The sequence below is a fragment of the Triturus cristatus genome, chromosome 1_2, assembly GCF_964204655.1.
Source record: "Triturus cristatus chromosome 1_2, aTriCri1.1, whole genome shotgun sequence".
In the NCBI taxonomy this organism is placed as follows: domain Eukaryota; kingdom Metazoa; phylum Chordata; class Amphibia; order Caudata; family Salamandridae; genus Triturus; species Triturus cristatus.
Window position 1 is genome coordinate 487,402,631 of NC_140580.1, and position 19,398 is coordinate 487,422,028.

Sequence of the window (19,398 nt, forward strand, 5' to 3'; positions counted from 1 at the left end):
ATGTTAACTCTAATAACCACTTAATGACACAACCATAAAGCGCGGGCTCACAATCAACCTCAAGGACGTAAATCAAACAGCAACAACGTCTCTGGCCCAGACCAGATCTCCTCAGGCCTCTGAGGGCCACAGAGGGCCCGCCCTTTGCCCGGGCTTAGCCCGGCGTTGCCCGCGCGCGGTCCCGCGACGCGGGGGTCACGGTGGTGTTTTGTGCGCCTCCTGGCGCGAAAACGGCGTGGGCGGCTCCCCTGCCGCTAAGGGTTCTGGGGGATGTAGTCTCGTCCCCGCTCCGCGGCCGCAGATGGTGAAAGCGGCGGCGGGGGACGGAGCTTCCAATGACCGGAGATGTCAGGCGTCAGTTAGCAGCGGCGGAAGGCAGCGACAATCCAGGCAAGTCCACAGGGAAAAGCAGAGCCCGCTCTGCCGGGGTCACGGTGGTGTTTTGTGCGCCTCCTGGCGCGAAAACGGCGTGGGCGGCTCCCCTGCCGCTAAGGGTTCTGGGGGATGTAGTCTCGTCCCTGCTCCGCGGCCGCAGATGGTGAAAGCGGCGGCGGGGGACGGAGCTTCCAATGACCGGAGATGTCAGGCGTCAGTTAGCAGCGGCGGAAGGCAGCGACAATCCAGGCAAGTCCACAGGGAAAAGCAGAGCCCGCTCTGCCGGGGTCACGGTGGTGTTTTGTGCGCCTCCTGGCGCGAAAACGGCGTGGGCGGCTCCCCTGCCGCTAAGGGTTCTGGGGGATGTAGTCTCGTCCCCGCTCCGCGGCCGCAGATGGTGAAAGCGGCGGCGGGGGACGGAGCTTCCAATGACCGGAGATGTCAGGCGTCAGTTAGCAGCGGCGGAAGGCAGCGACAATCCAGGCAAGTCCACAGGGAAAAGCAGAGCCCGCTCTGCCGGGGTCACGGTGGTGTTTTGTGCGCCTCCTGGCGCGAAAACGGCGTGGGCGGCTCCCCTGCCGCTAAGGGTTCTGGGGGATGTAGTCTCGTCCCCGCTCCGCGGCCGCAGATGGTGAAAGCGGCGGCGGGGGACGGAGCTTCCAATGACCGGAGATGTCAGGCGTCAGTTAGCAGCGGCGGAAGGCAGCGACAATCCAGGCAAGTCCACAGGGAAAAGCAGAGCCCGCTCTGCCGGGGTCACGGTGGTGTTTTGTGCGCCTCCTGGCGCGAAAACGGCGTGGGCGGCTCCCCTGCCGCTAAGGGTTCTGGGGGATGTAGTCTCGTCCCCGCTCCGCGGCCGCAGATGGTGAAAGCGGCGGCGGGGGACGGAGCTTCCAATGACCGGAGATGTCAGGCGTCAGTTAGCAGCGGCGGAAGGCAGCGACAATCCAGGCAAGTCCACAGGGAAAAGCAGAGCCCCAAATATACAAATATTGAATATTCAATAATAAAGTATCAGCATGTGCTAGAGCTGTTAAGAGGAACAATACAGATGCAAATGAACCCATGTAACAGTGTTCATGACTATCGTCAAATAACAAAGGTTTATGGGGTCCCAATAATGTTCACTGCAGTTTATTGTTAAAAAAGTAAATTCTGCTGATTGTTATATTGGTAGGTTTTTCCGCACCTGTGTTTACCAGAAGTGGAAAGACTTGAGACAATTTTTCCATCAGAAAAAATCACCTAAAAGATTGCATGAGAGTTTGGCTGCAGCAGCCATTTGTTTATCTAATAGAGGAAAGCCTACAATGTATACAAAAATCTTCCCTTCTTGAAAATCCCCAACTCACTTACCACACTGCAAGTTCACCTCCCACCTCGGGTATTGGCTCCCACTTACACTGACCACATGCTCAGCAAGATGATAAATGTATGCAATAATAATTCATGTTATAGGGAATTCCATGTGGTTTTATGGCCAGAAAAATCAGTCTCACACAGTAGCCCGATTCAAATAAGTTTTTACTAAGCATTGCATGGCACAGGGGCTATTTAGAACACTAAGATGATATAATTGCAAGTCATAATTAAAGCCCAAATGTTTCAATGGACCTTTTTAGCACAGCGCAATTCAAGGTCTAGACTTGGACTTGTTTATATTTATTGATTTGTTGAGGGCATTCTGAAAAAAAAAATGACAATATCCTCATGGAAACAAAAATGCAAAAAAATGTATAGCATAATGATACTACCTGCCGCATTTAAATACCTCAAATGAACATTAAATCAGATAACGTTTATGTGATATAATTAGCTTAAAAGTGAAGACAGATACCATTTGAAATCAACTTGTCCGCAATCAGAGATATGGCTCTGCCTTGCTCTTTCTCTAGTGCTGGGGCACAATCAGGCACCACAGCACCATACATTCATCTTCGCACCAGGCGCAAATGTGTCTGCATCATGTATAACATAGATTATTTACTGGCAGGATACCCTTCCTGTACACAATACACGTTGAAAAGTTGAAATGGGCAGAGAAATGAAACTGTGTATGAGCCAGATGGCAGAAGTGTTACAGCTGCAGTGAAAGGCAACCTCTGTAAACATTCAATATTAAACAAAGTGTAGGTTGCTTCAATTGTTACTTTTATTTTTTACTTTCATGTTAAATTAAAAGGCAAAAACAATTCTGTTGCATTCAAATAATTCCATGGCACTCTATTTGATTTTAAAACCTACAACATCCAATTTACGGCCCTATTACGATGTCAGAGGCTTACTGACTGACATCGTTGGTTTACATTCCGACCGCCGAATTATAATGTTGGTGGTCAGAGCTTAAACTGGCTGGTCAAACCATCTGGCTTCCAATGGGCTCCAGGAGCCTGTCGGCCAGTCAGAAGTGGCACATAATCCCTAACCGATGACTTTTCCTCCATCAGGATTATGATGTCGGTTTCTGGCAAGCTTTCCATGTCTGGCTTTCTGACATGGAAAGCCAGTCGGATAGCAACTTTGGGGGCCCTTAGTATCAGAAGAGGCACATAATCCCTAACCAATGACTTTTCCGCCGTCGGGATTATGATGTTGGTTTCTGACAGGCTTTCCATGTCTGGCTTTCTGACATGGAAAGCCAGTCAGAAAACGACTTTCCCCTTCCCTCCACGGCTACGGTTGTGGGCCTGGGGGGACCTATGGTACTCCCATGAAAATCCCTGCACCTTGTGGCCACACGGTGCAGGGATTTACACAAACTCCCATTTCTCTATGGGAGTTTGCAACCGCACCATGTGCAGTCACATCCTAATAGCGGTTTTGGGACCATCAACCGGAAGTCGGTCGGTCGGTTCCGCATCCGCTAGGATGTCGGTTGGAGGGAACTCCGACGACATCATAATGAGACCCATAATTGTAAAATAATCTTAACATTACTCTGTCCATGTTGAAGCATAGATATCATTTTGTATGATATCAAATGCAGATGAAATAACATAATTCAATGAAAAAATGCAAGTGGACAGTGTAGTCATGCCACCATCGACAACAGCCAAAGCCTTCTCCAAGTTTTCCTTATCAATTTATCTTAACCATTCAGCAGTTTCTTATTGAGAAACTTTCTAAATCTCATCATAAGTGGCATATATAAAACGTTTAGAACAAGGGGATTTGGGACCCAACATAAAATCCTGTAAATCCATATTATCTGAAAGGAGGGACAAGTGATGTTTATCTGCTGATAAGGTGGAATGCTCTAATTATTGCTGGTATAATTTTCCTACGTTATAGGTAAAAACTACTCCTGAGTATTGTGACTGAAAATACTGGGTTTCTAGCTTGCTTGCCTTAAAGCCTGTTAAGGAGTTCAAAATTGAGCAAGACACCCATTTATACCTACTTCCCATAATAACCACCCATCCTAACCAGCAAGTGAAGAACTGTACCTGCCATTCTGCACCATTTCATTAAGCTGTTCATCTGATGGATTAACAAACCGTTGCCATTTATCAAACCTTTCAACAGAGTAAATTATTGGTTCATTTAAATGTTTAGCTTTGCAAAAGCCAAGCAATGGAGTCTGTTCTACTGCTTTGTTTAAAAAGATAATTTAGCGAGGGTTCAGAGGAGCCCTAAATAAAGCATCAGTGCTTTGGTTTTGCCAGTGTCATGTACACCAAACAAATTTAAGGTCAATATTATCCTTTCAATACTCATAACCCTTCAGGGCTATTTGGGAAATAGAGGAATCATAATAAATCAATTTACTTTGTGTGCCAATTTTTCGTTGGTAGGGAAGGTGTAAGCTTATTTAGGGACATGACCATAACAATAAGGGAACTTCTTTAAATATGTTTTAGAACTACTTACTGGCAGTGCTCCCACCCTTTATACTTAAGAACAGCATGTGGAGTATTAGCTCTGTGTAAATAGTGATGTGCATTATGATTGTAGCAAAAGATTTCACCATCATTTCCAGAATTTACATACAAATCTTAATTTCCACATACTATGTATGATTCTAATTCCAATAGCATATTAGTAACTGTCATAACACCCCATTCATCAGAAATGGAACCTGGGGTAGTAACATAATCTATACAAATTAAAAAATATACGGAATTTGCAATGTTTCTTTAGGTCCAAAAATGTCATACAGGACTTTATTCCAAACGATTCCATGATATGTTCGCAAGGGACAAGTCTCTTCTGACCTCATGTGGGCATAAGCACCTCATCTGCCAGTTCTGGAGAAGAATGATCTGTGAGACAGTGTCTATTCAATAGCAGAAAGAAAATGTAACAAATCCAATCCAGAGAAAGAGACAAAATAACCAAAAAAATCCAATTGTAAGACCATTGAGAAATCAGGTAATTCTGTTCCAGCCAAACGAACAGTGCACGCACACCATGCAAGGAGTTATACGGAGAGTCAGAAGAAAAATCATCAATGTTGACAAAGTAGGGAAAGGAAGTTTGAGTAAAACAGGGATCTCAACTGACAAAGATAAGCAGATAGGCAACTCCGAAGGTGGTTGATAGTATATCATTTCATTGCACGGAGCAGCAGTAGAAAAATGAAAATTCACTTTAGAAACACATCCTGTGTCATCATCATTAACAGTTCAGCATCTGAAGACCCCCAGCTGGGGTGTAGAAAGATTAGGACTACTTATAGCCTATAAAAAGATTTTGTGCAGGGTAGGGAGATGTGAATAGGAATTACCCAGCATAACCCGTGGCTTACCATGGAGATCTGGCCACATAGTGTAACTTTATTAAATCAATGAAAACATGTTGTCTATGTTTACAACTAGCATGTGGTGGTAAAATCACAACTTGAATACCTCGGATGGCTAAAACAGGCACTGGTGCAGAGTAGGATGGGCCAACCTCTTTTTTGTTTCCAATTTTCTCCTGGATTAGGTCCCTGGATTTAGAAATCTAGCCAGAAACCGCTGGTTGCTCCTTCACTTTGTCAGTAGAAGAATGTTTAAAATTAAAATTTGAGTGCTCATCTCGGAAGTTTTGTAATTCGTGTAAGACAGTGAAACCTTCATTGATGTCAAAAGGCGCACCTGCCGCCTCTGTACCAGAGTTATCAAGCTCTGGAATATACATTTGGACACCAATTAACACCACATTGAGCCTGTCTACCCAACAACCGTCTAGGCAGATTCCTTAGAGCTCCCTGAACACCATACAGGTGATGAATCCGCCTACGACCTGAAGCTAATATTCTTTCTGTTAAGGATTGGTTTAAGTCTAGGCCTGGGCGAAGCACTACGCTACGCTCGCGTAGTTTGTGAAGTTCGCGCTACTTCGCACTACGCGAACTGCACGTAGCACAGTGCGAACACGCGTAGCGTAGTGTTGCGTAGTGCTGCGGTCATTTTTTGCTTGCTCGCGGTCCTCAACATCAAGTTGGCGACCGCGAGCAAGCAAAATGACATCCTGGCGAGACTTTTTCCTTGTTCGCGATCGCGAGCATGGAAAATAAACCTCCCGGCGAGATTCCCAACGCGAGAAGGTCAGGTTTCTCATTGCGAGGGGTCGCGTATGCTCGCGACCGCTCGCGATGAGAAACTACCAGTTCGCGTTGAGAAAGCTGCAGCTCGAGGAAAAATCTACTCGAGCAGCAGAAAACTACAGCTCGCACTGTGCAAGATGCCATTTTCAATGATTGCACAGTGCCGGTTGCTTGTCCGCACTGTGCAATCATTGAAAACAACATCTTGCACAGTGCGAACATGTTACTTCGCAGTTCGCGAAGTGCTACGCGTAGCTCGCGTAGTGCGGACTTCACTTTGCGTAGCTTCGCGAAGTGCTACTTCGCGAACTACGCCCACCCTTATTTAAGTCACGGTTCTTCCATTCCACTATCAAATTTTTCTTAGGATGACAAGGGGGCATATTAATGCACAGCAACACCCAGGGTTCCCATAGTATCCGGAATGCCTTGGAGTTGAAAGCCATTCACTGGTCTGAGTGGAATGCTGCCACTGCATATGCACCAATAAAGACTTGCAAATCTTTAATAACAGAGTGTCAGCCAATCCCTGCAGCCACACCCATAGATATCGAGAACAAGGATCAATAGCCACTAAGATAAGTTTAAAGGAACCATCCATATGGAGTGGTCTGCACTGATCCAAATGGACACATTCTAATGGCATATTTGAAAATAAAAGTGGTGTCTGAAGTGGTCGTGCAATGGTGAAACTTTTAATTTGTTGACAAACTTTGCAACAAAGGACACATTTTTTAGTCTGTTTATAAAGACACTGCCACCAAGTAGCGTGTCTGTAATAAAGATACTGTAGCTGCCACACCAACATGGAGAGACATCCATTTGTCATGAGCGGCTATTCTTAACTCTAACCTGTGGTCCCGGTGCGTATCACTCCATCACACACCCTGGCAATGCAGGAAAAGGGAACATTCTGAGCACTCAATAGATGGGAGTTTTTTGCTGAATAGACTTTAGGTAGGGGCTTGCAACTAGCAGAAGCAGTGACCACAGCCATGATTGCATCATCTATCCCTGTATGTGAACATGTAATTGCACCTACTAATACAGTCTGAAAAGCCACCATACAGCAACTTCAGCCAACAAATTCCCTGCAACGTGTATACGAACACGTTGCTGACTCAATCTGTGCATCACATAAACCCACGGCAAAGCATCTTTTAGTGCCACTAAATTGCCCCAAAGAAGCTCTTGCTTGAGAGCATTATTTTTAGAATCTCTGAACCCATTAAAGAGCCAATGAGTTAAATTGTCATTAAAGAATTGTGCAGAGTAATAGGAATCACATCTATAAGTGTGGGGAATTCTGAATCCATATTCTCCAAGGCCAGACTCAAAGCTTTTTTTTCAGCCAGCTGAATGGTACAGTCGCCCAAAGTATCTGTATAAGTTTATTGTGCATGAAACACACTGTCATTCATGACACTGTTTACTGCAGCACATGCAGCCGAGTACTTGCACTTATTATCAACTACATGCTGGGCTAAACGATCAGTATGGATTACAAAACCATACTGATCTAGAGGTACAATTCCACTAGACATGGGGTATTCTAGTTCATACTAGAAGTATTCCTGTGTTCTCAATTCAATTCAAAATAATTGTATTCAGAATATTTTTATAGATCCATGAAAGTACATAAAAATAGTTTCATAGATTCTAATAATAAACATGAATCCATACATTATATGTTAAAAACTCTTTCAATAAAATAATTATTAAACTACATTATTTATAAAACCTCCTAGTATCTCGATGTTAAAAAAGCCTTTTGTTCTCAAAACCATCTTTCAAACATCTTCATAAACCAGTTTATCCAAATGTACAACGGGATTTCCTTCTTTTTACAGCTCGGGTGATGTAACCTGCAACCACACACACTCTATTTCATTTTCTAGGGTACATAAGGTGATCATTGCATCCTTATAAAAAAAAACATTTCTTGGTTACAAAGATTGGTCTTGAAAATGTGTAATATCTTTATAAAACCTACAAAAAAAGCATAAAGTACGTTGTACACTGGGTAGTTTCCCAATTGCATGGACACCTTCAAATTGTTTTCTTTTATTTTTCATGTTTTGGGAATATCACCATTTCGTGAATTTTGCCCAGCCATAGCCTAGTCAAAGAAAATCTATCTTGCACAGTAGTAACTTTGACTAGGTATTCAGGTAAACCTGAGACGGTTATAGTTGACACATATCTTAACACACTTGGGGGCATATTCTCAAGGACTTATCGTCAAGTTAGCTGCACTTTATCGCAGCCAAAGTGGCAATAGATTTATCGCCCTATTCACAAGCTGGTGCTAACAGCCAAAATTGCCAGTTTTCCTGCGATAGCAGCCGCAAAAAACATCCCCACGGATGACACTGGCAACTAACGCTAATGAGATGCAGAGTAGGCGTTCCCGTGCAAAAAGATGTGACAACACCACTTTGCAACATTCTCAATGACCAGCCAGATCTGTGATAAGATCACAAAACATGCAATAAGGCGCGTTAGCAGCAGCGAATTAACACCTGCTCTCCCCTGGTATTAAGTCAGACGATAACCTGCACCAGCAATGGGAGACCAGCCCACAGCCACACCAGAAGAACAACAGATGCCATGGAGCTACTGAGCATGCAGCTCGGACACCCAAGAGGGCCACATCACCACCAGGACCCCTCCCCTGGGCCCTACCCCGGGCACCACCCCGACAAAGATATTTTAAGATCAACTTTACAAAATCATGAACAAAACAATTCGCCTGATGTCGCCCAATTACAACAATTAACATTGATGTGAGGTCAGAAAAAGGAGAATCATTCATTCATCTTTGAATTCCCAAACAAAATATTTCATTCAAATTTAACAACTATTTGGAAGAGTCATGGCGGGACTTCTCTGGACAATTTGTAAGTCACAGCATGCAAGACAAAATTCAAGATAAGATGGTGTGTCATGCGCTCATCAAGGGACAGAGAGAGAGAAAGAAAGGGAGAGAGAGAGAGTGAAAGGAAGAGAGGGAGAGAGAGAGAAAGAGAGGGTGAGAGTGAGAGAAAGAGAGAGAGAGAGAGAGAGAGGGTGAGAGAGCAGGAGAGCGAGAGAAAGAGAGAGAGAAAGAGAGGGAGAGAGAGGAAGAGAGGGAGAGAGAGAGAAAGAGAGGGAGAGAGAGGGAGAGAGAGAGAGAAAGAGAGATAGAGAAAGAGAAAGAGAGAGAGAGAGAGGGAGAGAGAAAGAGAGGGAGGGAGAGAGAGAGAGTGAGAAAGAGAGAGCACAAGAGATAAAGAGCGAGAGAGAGGGAGAGAGAAAGAGAGGGAGAGAGTGAGTGAGAGAAAGAGAGAGAGAGAAAGAGAGAGAGAGAGATTGTACAAGGAGCGCAAGGCCGCTCGGGCTCTTGGCTCATACATGCCAACTGTTGTGTGTGTATCGCTATTGGTGCACCATAAGCCTAAGGCCTAGCCTCAATTGCAGCACGAAAGCCACATCACATTTCCAGAATTCAAGTAGTTGGACTAACATTAGGGATGAAAGTTCCTTTGTCTCAATACATAAGGCGGAAGGACATCTGCACCTCCGACCTTGGTCTTGCATGCACCTGGCACCCCCTGAGAGAGATACCATAGCAGATGATGACGACTCCCACACTACGCACAACGCTAATGAAAGACCAACGTGTCCACACCCCACACACAGAAGTCCTTACTCGAGGTACTCTTGCATGGAATGCCCTTGACTCTTACATACACAACAACCCATACGTCCAAACGTTGCACACACATCCGACTCATTGCTCCAAGCTGTGGTATATCATCCACATAACAGCTGCAGGTCAGAAGAGTGCCGGTTCTACGAGAGCCACCAACGCAATGGAAGAAAATCCCGGGCACATGCAAAACCCTTTCATGTGGAACTGTACCGTGCACGCATGCTGCATTTGTTGGGTACACTGCCACTGGCAGTGTTGCGCATCAGTTACCGTCTGAGCTTCCGTCTTGCGTACATCACCTGCATCCAAACCTGGTTCCACTGTTGATCATGCATATTCGAGTGGCCCATGGATGTCTGCCTATCCAACACAACGGTAGCTGTACTGGACTGTGACTTGTGTGTGCGCCCCCTTTTGGAACACGACCAGGAGTATAACCGTGATACCCGTTCATGGGATACCTTGATATTTGGCGTATTTGCTGGCAGTTGGGCATGGAAGATTGCACAAGTCCTCGTGTGCAGTGACCACATCAAAGCGCTCCCCTATTGGGCTGTGTTGCGGATTGGTGAAACGGCGTGGACGGAGCACATCTGCCTGGACCAGCTAATGGATTGGCTCTCTCTCATGTTCGTTGAAGTCGACAACGACGTACTCTTGGAACTGATTGCCCAGGAAGCTGCGTTCGCATTCATGGACGAGTAACTATGTTCCTGCAGCCACAACTGATTGTAACCCAGAGCACAGGTCCCAACACCTTGTTGCATCTTGGAGAAATGCTCACATATCCCACCACAACAGTGGACATGTCTGCATTCACCTGGACTCAGAATGCATGTGCGTTCATCTATGAGTGTTGACACACACCTGTGCAAGGTGAGGCAGTCCCATGGGCGGAGCTGCACAGCGTTGTTTGGCAACGTTCCTAAATCTGACACACTGCTGGAGGGAGAGTACTCACATGGCAATGTAGTACTACATGTGACCTTGTTGGACCCTTTCACCTGTTCACTGTCAGCAGAGTAGACAGTCAGCGCAGTCCGGTGGTACAGCACTATGCAGATCCCATGGGCTGTGAGTCGTGTCCCCTGACACGAGGCAATGAGCATACGCCAAACATCACATGACTCGTCCAGCATGGCAAGGTGGGCTGAGACTGTTGCCATCTGTAATAATTGATGGTCATTTTTGCCTCCCCATTTCCTGCACCTCTACATGTTCATGTGCTGCCTGTTAGTGTCTGAAGCATTGGTCTGCATGTTCTGGCCCTTGTCTTGCCCGTACTGACACGCACATACTAATAAAGTCTAAGCAACTTCACTAGTGTTCAACTGTGATTAGTGTTGATTTAAATGACAAATCATGTGCCTCAATGAGCATTGTCCATAACAGGGAGGGACTGACTGATGCATTTCACTTAGGGGTGAGTCCGTATTGCCAGCTCCACCTCCAGACAGACATTGTGGTTGGGATAGTTGCTGGTAGACCTGTGCTCTTACGTGTCTTCAGCAATGAGAGTATGGTGTCCAACTTCTTGCCATCTGGATCAATGTGATCCATCAAACAGGCTGTGTCCACACAGTTGAGTGTGAGTAGGTATGCAAAGAGATGTTCTGTTGTCACATGTGATGGGGGATACTACTTTAGGCCTGCTACCAAATTTGACATTTTTCCACACAGCCCTATTTAATTCATGGACGTGGGGCTATGTTGGGGGGTTGCAAGATTGTTGCTCTGGAGCAATGAGGCCACAGCTAGTTCACACCTTCACAGTCAGCTACTTGGCCATGTGGGTCAGGGTCAAACATGCGCATTGATGTAATTTCCCAGGGTGTACCTTCCATACTTTGATACTTAATTGAACATAGACATAACACATCTATGTGATTTGGAATGTTTTATTCACATTCTGTGGAGTGTCGGAGCAGGAGCAATACATGGCCATGCACACCCCACATTACATGGTTGCCCAGTGGAGGACCAACTAGAGTACTTAGGGGAATGACAAGTTAATCAGAAGAAGAAGAGTTCAGTCCGCAGCCTGATTGCTGTGTCATTGGTAACCAGAGCAGATATGGCAGTCCATATTGGGGTCCAGGTGAATGCCGCAGAGTGTTTCGGGGGACAGTGGAAGGTGTGTTTCCAGGGCATGATGCAGAGGGCTGAACCAAGCAGAAACAGTCCACATGCCGGGAATGAATGCTACAACCTCCTTTCTCACACAGAGTCATTACCATCCACATCTTGGTCCTTGGATATGTCTTCTGTGTCAGGTGTGTCAGGTGTGTGGGGTGGTGTTATGGCTGCATCACTGTGTACCACTAACACACCAGGGGTGGAAGCCTTATGGCTGCATCACTGTGTGTCACTGACACATAAGGGGGTGGAGGTGATATGGCTGCATCACTGTGTGCCACTGACACATCAGGGGGCGGGGATGTGTGTGTCGAAGTTCCTGCAGCAGTCATCTGGGACAGGCTCTGTGGCAACAATGGCAAGATGAGGATATGCAGCGCATGGAAGATCCCAGCTACATCTCGCTGGTGTTCAGCCGTGGCAGCCATCCTTCCAGCCTGCATCCGCTCCATGGTATCCATTGTCCTCCGCATCTGTGCTAACTCTGTGCTGTCATCGCTGGAGCATGTCTGACTAGACAGTTCTTGTATCCGAGTAATGGCTCCAGCGAGGTCAGCCAAGGATTGTTGTAGAGCATGGAACGGACTGTGGGTGTCCGTTAGAGACTGGAAGTGGTCCTTGATGGGACTTAGACACCCACGTATGGCATCTAGTTTGGCTGCCATGAGGTCGAAACCCACCCGCACCTGTTCAGCCAGCCCCCTCTGGCAGTCAAACACACGGCGTTGGAAGGCCATTTGTTTTCCGTGAGGTGCTGGGAGCCAGCCGTGGTAGTGGGTGCTTCCTGCTGTGTGGTCTGTGCAGGTGGTGGGGTCACTTCGATGCAGCTCGGGTGCCCTGATCCTGGAGGTTGGGTGCAGAGGCTGTCCACGAGCCGTTGGAGGGTGTCAAAGTAGATGGCCAGGGGGGCCTCTTTGTCATCGTTGAAGAGATCTCTGCTCTGCTCTGCAGAAGGTGTTGATTGTCCCTCTGTAATGTAAAGGGGAGCTGCAGGTTAACAGTGTGTTCCATGTATGTTGACGCATTGTACATGTTTACATACAGACTGCATGACAAAGTACATTGTGATGTTTTGGAGGAGCTGGCTATTTGATGGGAGTCAGTGGACATTTTGACTACATGACAGATGTGAGTTTGTACTCATACATTATCACTCACTGTTTCCTGCTATGCCAGATGTGATTGGCCTGCTTCTACACACAAGCAGCACCAGTTGTGTCCTCTGTTCTATAGTGAAAGTGTTGCACTTTGTACCACATTGTTGTCAATGTTAATGTGCTGTGATTGCTATATGTGTGTGCTGCATTGTGGGAGTGTCGCCCCAGCAGCTCTGATTTAGCTGCCCCTTATCCCTTTGAGGCGGTGTGCCTTTGACTTGTGTGCTTTTACGGTGCTGAGAGGTTAGCGACTTGAGTCATTTGTGCTCTTGGACGGTTTTTGTACTCTTGTACATTGTTTGTCTGCAGATGTGTTGTTGACGTCAGGAGTTATATGTGAACGTGGATGTGTCAGAGTGTGACCTGCTCCTTTGAGGATGTGATCCATACTGGGCCACCTCAGTGTCGTGTCGTGCACCATGTCATGTATTTTGACTGCAGCCATGCTATTGGTCATGCAATGTCACTTGCATTGTCAGTGTGGCTCACAGAGTCCCTGATTTGCTGGATTCAGCACATGTGCATGGGTGGTTGTGGGATTGGTGATAGGGATGGGGGCCCCTTTGTGCACGTAGTGGACGGGGGCTTACTTGGATTTCTATGTGTGCTGCAGTGTGCCAAATGTATCAGGGACATGTTCCACCTTCATTGTGGGTGTGCAGTGTGCTACACATAATTGTGCATTTGTGCCATAGTGCCCATCTCCCCCTTCCCCCCAGTCCCTGGTTGTTACTCACCCTGTTGCTGTTGGGTCAGGTCATATCGAGGTGTGTCCGGACCCCCAACTCCTTGCACCGTCTCCACACTGATGACTGTGGCCACCATTTCCTCCAGCTCATCCAGTTCCTCCTGTGGCGCAGGACTCCCACCTCCAGTCGCCATTGCTGCCTTCCGGTTGGCAGCGAGTTTCTGCTTGGTTTGGCTTTTGACATCATGACAGCGCCTCTTGACCTCCTTCATTGACCTCCTCAACACTCGGACTTCATTTGCGTTGTTCACGATGGACAGCCATATTTCTGTTTGTGTTGCCAATGACATAGTAGAGGTGACGAACAGTTGTTGGTAGTGTTCTATCACCTCCATGACGATGATCCGGTTTTCCTGCTGACTGAATCCTGTCTTCCTCTTCCTCCTCTCCTTGCCCTTCCCCGACCACGGGGTTCCTGGCTGGTCCTCAGTGGGACCTGTGGGGTTCGGGTTGTCCTCTGCACTTGGTCCGCATGTATCATGGTGCTACTCAGTTTATTTTGGTTTTGGTGTATTTTTTTTGTTGCTTTTATAGGGCTTTTTCCCCGCATGACACGTGGGAATTGCAGGCCTGACGCTGGTTTTCGCTGGTTTTTGTATCGTGGTTGGGACATCGCCACTTTTTTCGCGTTCGTGTTTCGCATTTATTAGGCTTTGTGTTAATTTTAACGTGGCCATCTATCGCATGGTACTGCCGTGTTGAGAATACAACGTTAACACTGCGTTATTTATTTTCCCACGATAGACTGCGATGTGAAAAGTTGCGTTAACTAATTTAGCGATAATAATCACACGTTCTTGAGAATATCCCCCTTGGATTTTTTTCCTTCTCTGCTATCTCTGTCTTGGCGCTGTTTTTCCATGTAAATTATTTTAACCTCTTTTTTACCATATTGCAATATTCCTGCAGGTTTCATCACTGACAGATCTTTGTCCACCTCTTTGAGTAACTTATCCATATAGACCAACCATGGGATTTTCCTATAGTGGGTCAAAGCTAAACAATCCTCAATTAATGCCCTTGCAAACTTTGTTCCCTTCCTACACCAAATATTATACCAGGAGCACAAAGCTGGCAAAATATACACAGAGGTAGACCTTGGTGCTGCCAACAACCGACAAAAAAATGCATTTTCACACATTTGTAATATAAGTGTGTTGGCGTTACCCCACACTATTGTGCCGTGTGTTGCTACTGGTATACACTTACTGCTGTATAGTTTGAACATATCACAAATTGGTCTACTAACTATCATATTCGAAAATCTAAAAATAGCATCCTCCATCCGGATTAATTTAAGTCTTGTTTGTTCTATATGCGGGTTCCCCAGTTGCTGCTATGGGAAAACAATATACCCAGATAGGAGAATCTTTGGATGGCAGACAATTTAAAATCACTCAGAAAGTGATAATTTTTCTTGGCCCTCCCCCATCCACAGACCATCACAAACGTCTTGGTCAGATTTAGTATGAGACAAATGCATCTATCAGCTGTTGTAAGCCGTTGGCAGTTCTAGCTAATAAAACTGCTACGACTGCATACAGGAGCAAACGGGTGGGGCGGGGGCCTATTTTCTGGGTATCAAGTTTCAACTCTTGCAGGGTTTTGTCTATCCCATTAATATACAATGAGAAGAGGCCGGTACAAGGACAAAGTTTTGTCTAATGCCCCTAGAGACCTTAAAACTTGGGGTACACTCACCTTCCCTCCCATATCCTACTCTTGCAGTCAGTGTTCTACATAATTGTGTAAAGAGTGATACAATGTCATCTGGAGCACCCAATTCAGTCTTGTTTTCCCATAGTTTAACATAGTTGACACAATCGAAGGCACAGCTTAGGTCAGCAAAACAGAGATGAATATGTTCTTCCCTATCTAACATGTACTTGGCGATAAGTAGATTCAAATTAAAGCATTGTTTCACCGTCTCCATATCCCTGTGAAGCCATACTGGGAATCTGTCAATATGTTATTATCAGTAGTCCATACTCCAGTCTCTCAAGTATTATTCTCCCCATTATCTTAAAGGAGGAGCCCAGCAGGAATATGGGGCGATAGCATCTCACGTCCCCCCATGTCCTTTTGAAAATTGGGACGATAATACTATACATCCATGTATTTGGGACGCAGCCTTTGGTGGCTGCATTGCAGATCTGTGTTAAAATGGGTGCCCATAGCATCGTGTGCATCTGCTAGAACCCCATATGGTCCCAGCGCCTTGCCACATTTCATTTTATTAATTGCAAAAATGACCTCATCTAGACTGATCTGCTGTAAAGGAGTGGGATCTATAAAAGCTGACTTTCCAAGGTTATTACTAGGGGTATTAAATATTCCATGAAAATTTGTTACCCAGTCACCGGGGGCAATAACTGTTTCAACCACAGGTTCTTGTTCATCTTTTCATAGGGGTGTGTTTAACACCTTTCAAAATAATTCCCCTGTATCAGATGCCTGGTTCAATTTTGACCAAGCCTGCTCTTGTGTGTCTTCCTTCCTTCTTTTTAAGGATTGGCTACATATTAATCTAAGCCGCTTAACTTCTCACCTATATCTGGGGTTCATATGTAAGGCTTTTTTTAAATTCCTGATTGGCCCGGGTACATTCGCGATCAAACCATCCCTTAGTCTGCTTCCTAGTGAACGTGCTATCCCTTCTTAGATTCAAGGCGATGGCTATAGTCATTTTACCATACGCAGTCACAACCATGTTGGTAGACGAGTCAATGTCGGTACATACAAAAAAGCTTATAGGTATACCATGATATGGTGAGCCTTTATCTCAACCCGCCAGATTGTGATATAAAGCTGGGATTTCCCAAGAGCCCATTTAGTAGCATATGCTACTTTAACTTCCTCTGGAAGAAGAACAGTCCCCCGTGAGTCTTTACTAACACACTGTGGTGGCCAATCATTCTCAGCCAATAGAATGTAATATTCATTAGTTAAATTCTGCCCGAATATTTCTTTAATAGTACGCAGTATGTCACCCTCAATTTGTATGTCCAAGTCATTAAGGAGGACATAGCTGTTGATCCAAAGTTTCAACCTGTACATAGCCATTAGTCAATCTCCCCACCAGAAACCCTTGAAGGGTCTGGTGATTTATTGTGACCCCTGCTTTGCTGCAGAGAAGAGTTCTCTCCCATGTTTTGCTCCGGGGAAGAGCTCTGAGTATTTGTGGCATATTTAGTGGAAATTCCTGGCACTTTCTTCTTTTTAAATTGTGGAAATTTCTCTTATTTTTTATGACGAAGTCAGAGGAGCGCTGTGAGTCTGGTTTTGGTTTTCCATACTCCTCCTGTCTGCGGTTGCCTCGTCCTGCTCCCTATGACCACTTGTATGTAGAGTCCTGGAATTAGAAGGACACGTATCACAATACTGATACCTATCATGTTGTTTAAGTGCATCACGGTTACGTGAATTTTAACTTTTTCGGAGGACTCCCATTGCAGTGATCTAGTCCATGTTTTAGTTTTAGCTCTGTCTTTATTTTTATCCCAGCACTTTCAAGAAAACCAAGTGTCTGCTAGGCAGTGTCGCATCAGATGTTCCTTTAAGTTGTGGCGTATTAGGCCTCGTTGCCTAATTATCACTACCTAGAGATGTTTAGGTTTCACAAATTATTTTAGGTACCTTGCTTTCATGATCTACAGCTGGAACTAAAGTGAGCGATTGGCAAATCAGCAAAGAAGCTGCCTCCCTTTAAATATTACTTAAAATTATTGAGGACACTTTTGCAAAGTTGCCAATGAGTTTCAACCCCAAATCCAGTGCAGGGGCCGCTCCATGTTCAGTCTGAATCTGTTGAAGCACTTCAGGTAAAACTGCAATAGGAGGAGTAATATAAGCAATGGTGTAGATAGCAGCAAATACAGTACCCCATGATATACACTCCTCAACTGGGGAAACCATACCAAGTGGAAGACACTTAGGGGAATATGTACTAGGAAGAGGAGAAGAGAGGCGTTAGCCTTCCTGGCTTAACAACTCTCTCCACTTGAAACGCAAGGCTGCACCATATTTACAAGAATGTGGTGCAGCCTTGCACGTTTCCCCCTGCAATGGCGCAATGGTTTAGCAACTTAGCACCAATGCAGGCACCCTTCACCAGAGTGCAATGGTGTCTGTGTGCAGGTGAGGATTGTTAATGTGTAGGAAGGTGTCCCTTCCTGCACATAAACAATCCTAAAATGCCATTCTGTCAGTTTCATGCATGCTGCTTCATGCAGCACACATGAAAGTGACAAAATGGCATTTAAAAACAAAGTTTGTTTATGTACAGAAAGGGACACCTTCCTACACATAAGCAAACAATGGAATGTTGCTTTTTCCATGTGTGCTGCACAAGGCAGCACACATGGAAAGAGCAAAAAGTGTGAGAAACAATGCATTTCCCCTTGTTTCGCCATCTTAAGACCAGTTTTTACCAGGTCTGAATTTGGGCGCTGCCTCCTATGTATGCCATCTTTGTACATAGGGGGCACCGTCAAAATGAATAGGTGTTGCGGTGGAACGCCCACTGCAACACACACTGCCCACCCTTTCACGCTAACCATATCTTATGTACAAGGCAGCGTTAAGCCACTTAACATGGCTGAATGCTGCCTTGTACATAAGGCGCAGCCCCTATCGCAACCACAACGTCACTAAAAGTGAAGTTATAATGGCGATAGCACAACTTCGTCTGCTCGCACAACCTCAACATCGTCTCCAATGCCGGCGACACCCAACTGATCCTCTCACTCTCCAAGAACCCCGCCACTGCCAAAACCAACTTCCACGAAGGAATGAAGGCCGTAGCCAGCTGGATGCGGACCAGCCACCTGAAACTTAACTCGGACAAGACAGAGGTCCTCATCCTCGGCTCCACCCCCTCCGCCTGGAACGACTTCTGGTGCCCAGCTGCCCTGGGAGCCGCACCCACACCCACCAACCACGCACGCAACCTGGGGTTCATCCTGGACTCATCGCTCTCAATGACCCAGCAAGTCAACGCCGTCTCCTCCTCCTGCTTCAACACCCTCCGCATGCTCCGAAAGATCTGCAGATAGATCCCCACCGGAACCAGGAGGACGGTCAGCCAGGCCCTTGTCAGCAGCAGACTGGACTACGGCAATGCCCTCTACGCAGGAACCACGGCCAAACTCCAGAAAAGACTCCAACGCATAGAGAACGCCTCCGCATGCCTCATCCTCGACATACCCTGCCACAGCCACATCACTGCCCACCGACGGACCTGCACTGGCTTATCACAACAAACGTCTCACCTTCTACACCCCAAACTGCCAGCTTGGCTCTGCCGACCTCGCCCTTGCCTCCGTCCCAAGCATCAACAGGATCTCCTCCGGCAGCAGATCCTACTCATACCTCACCGCCAAGCCATGGAACAACCTCCCCACACAGCTGTGACAGACCCAGGACCTGCTGACCTTCAGGCGACTTCTCAAGACCTGGCTGTTTAAGCAGTAGCTGCACCCTCCCCCCTTCAGGGCCTTGAGACCCTCACAGGTGATTAGTGCGCTCTACAAATGTTTGATTGATTGATAGGGGCTTGTACATATGACCCATAGTGAGACGCTTTTATCTTGGGGTCCCAAATGGGGAAAACCTGCTTCAAGCTGATTTGTTATTTGTGCAATCCAAAACAGAATTTCATCACGTTTGGTAGCTCGCAGTACCACATTTAAACCCCTAACCTTTCTGAGTTACAGATGTCATTGGTAGCCTGGAACATGACAACTCTGATTCCCAAGGA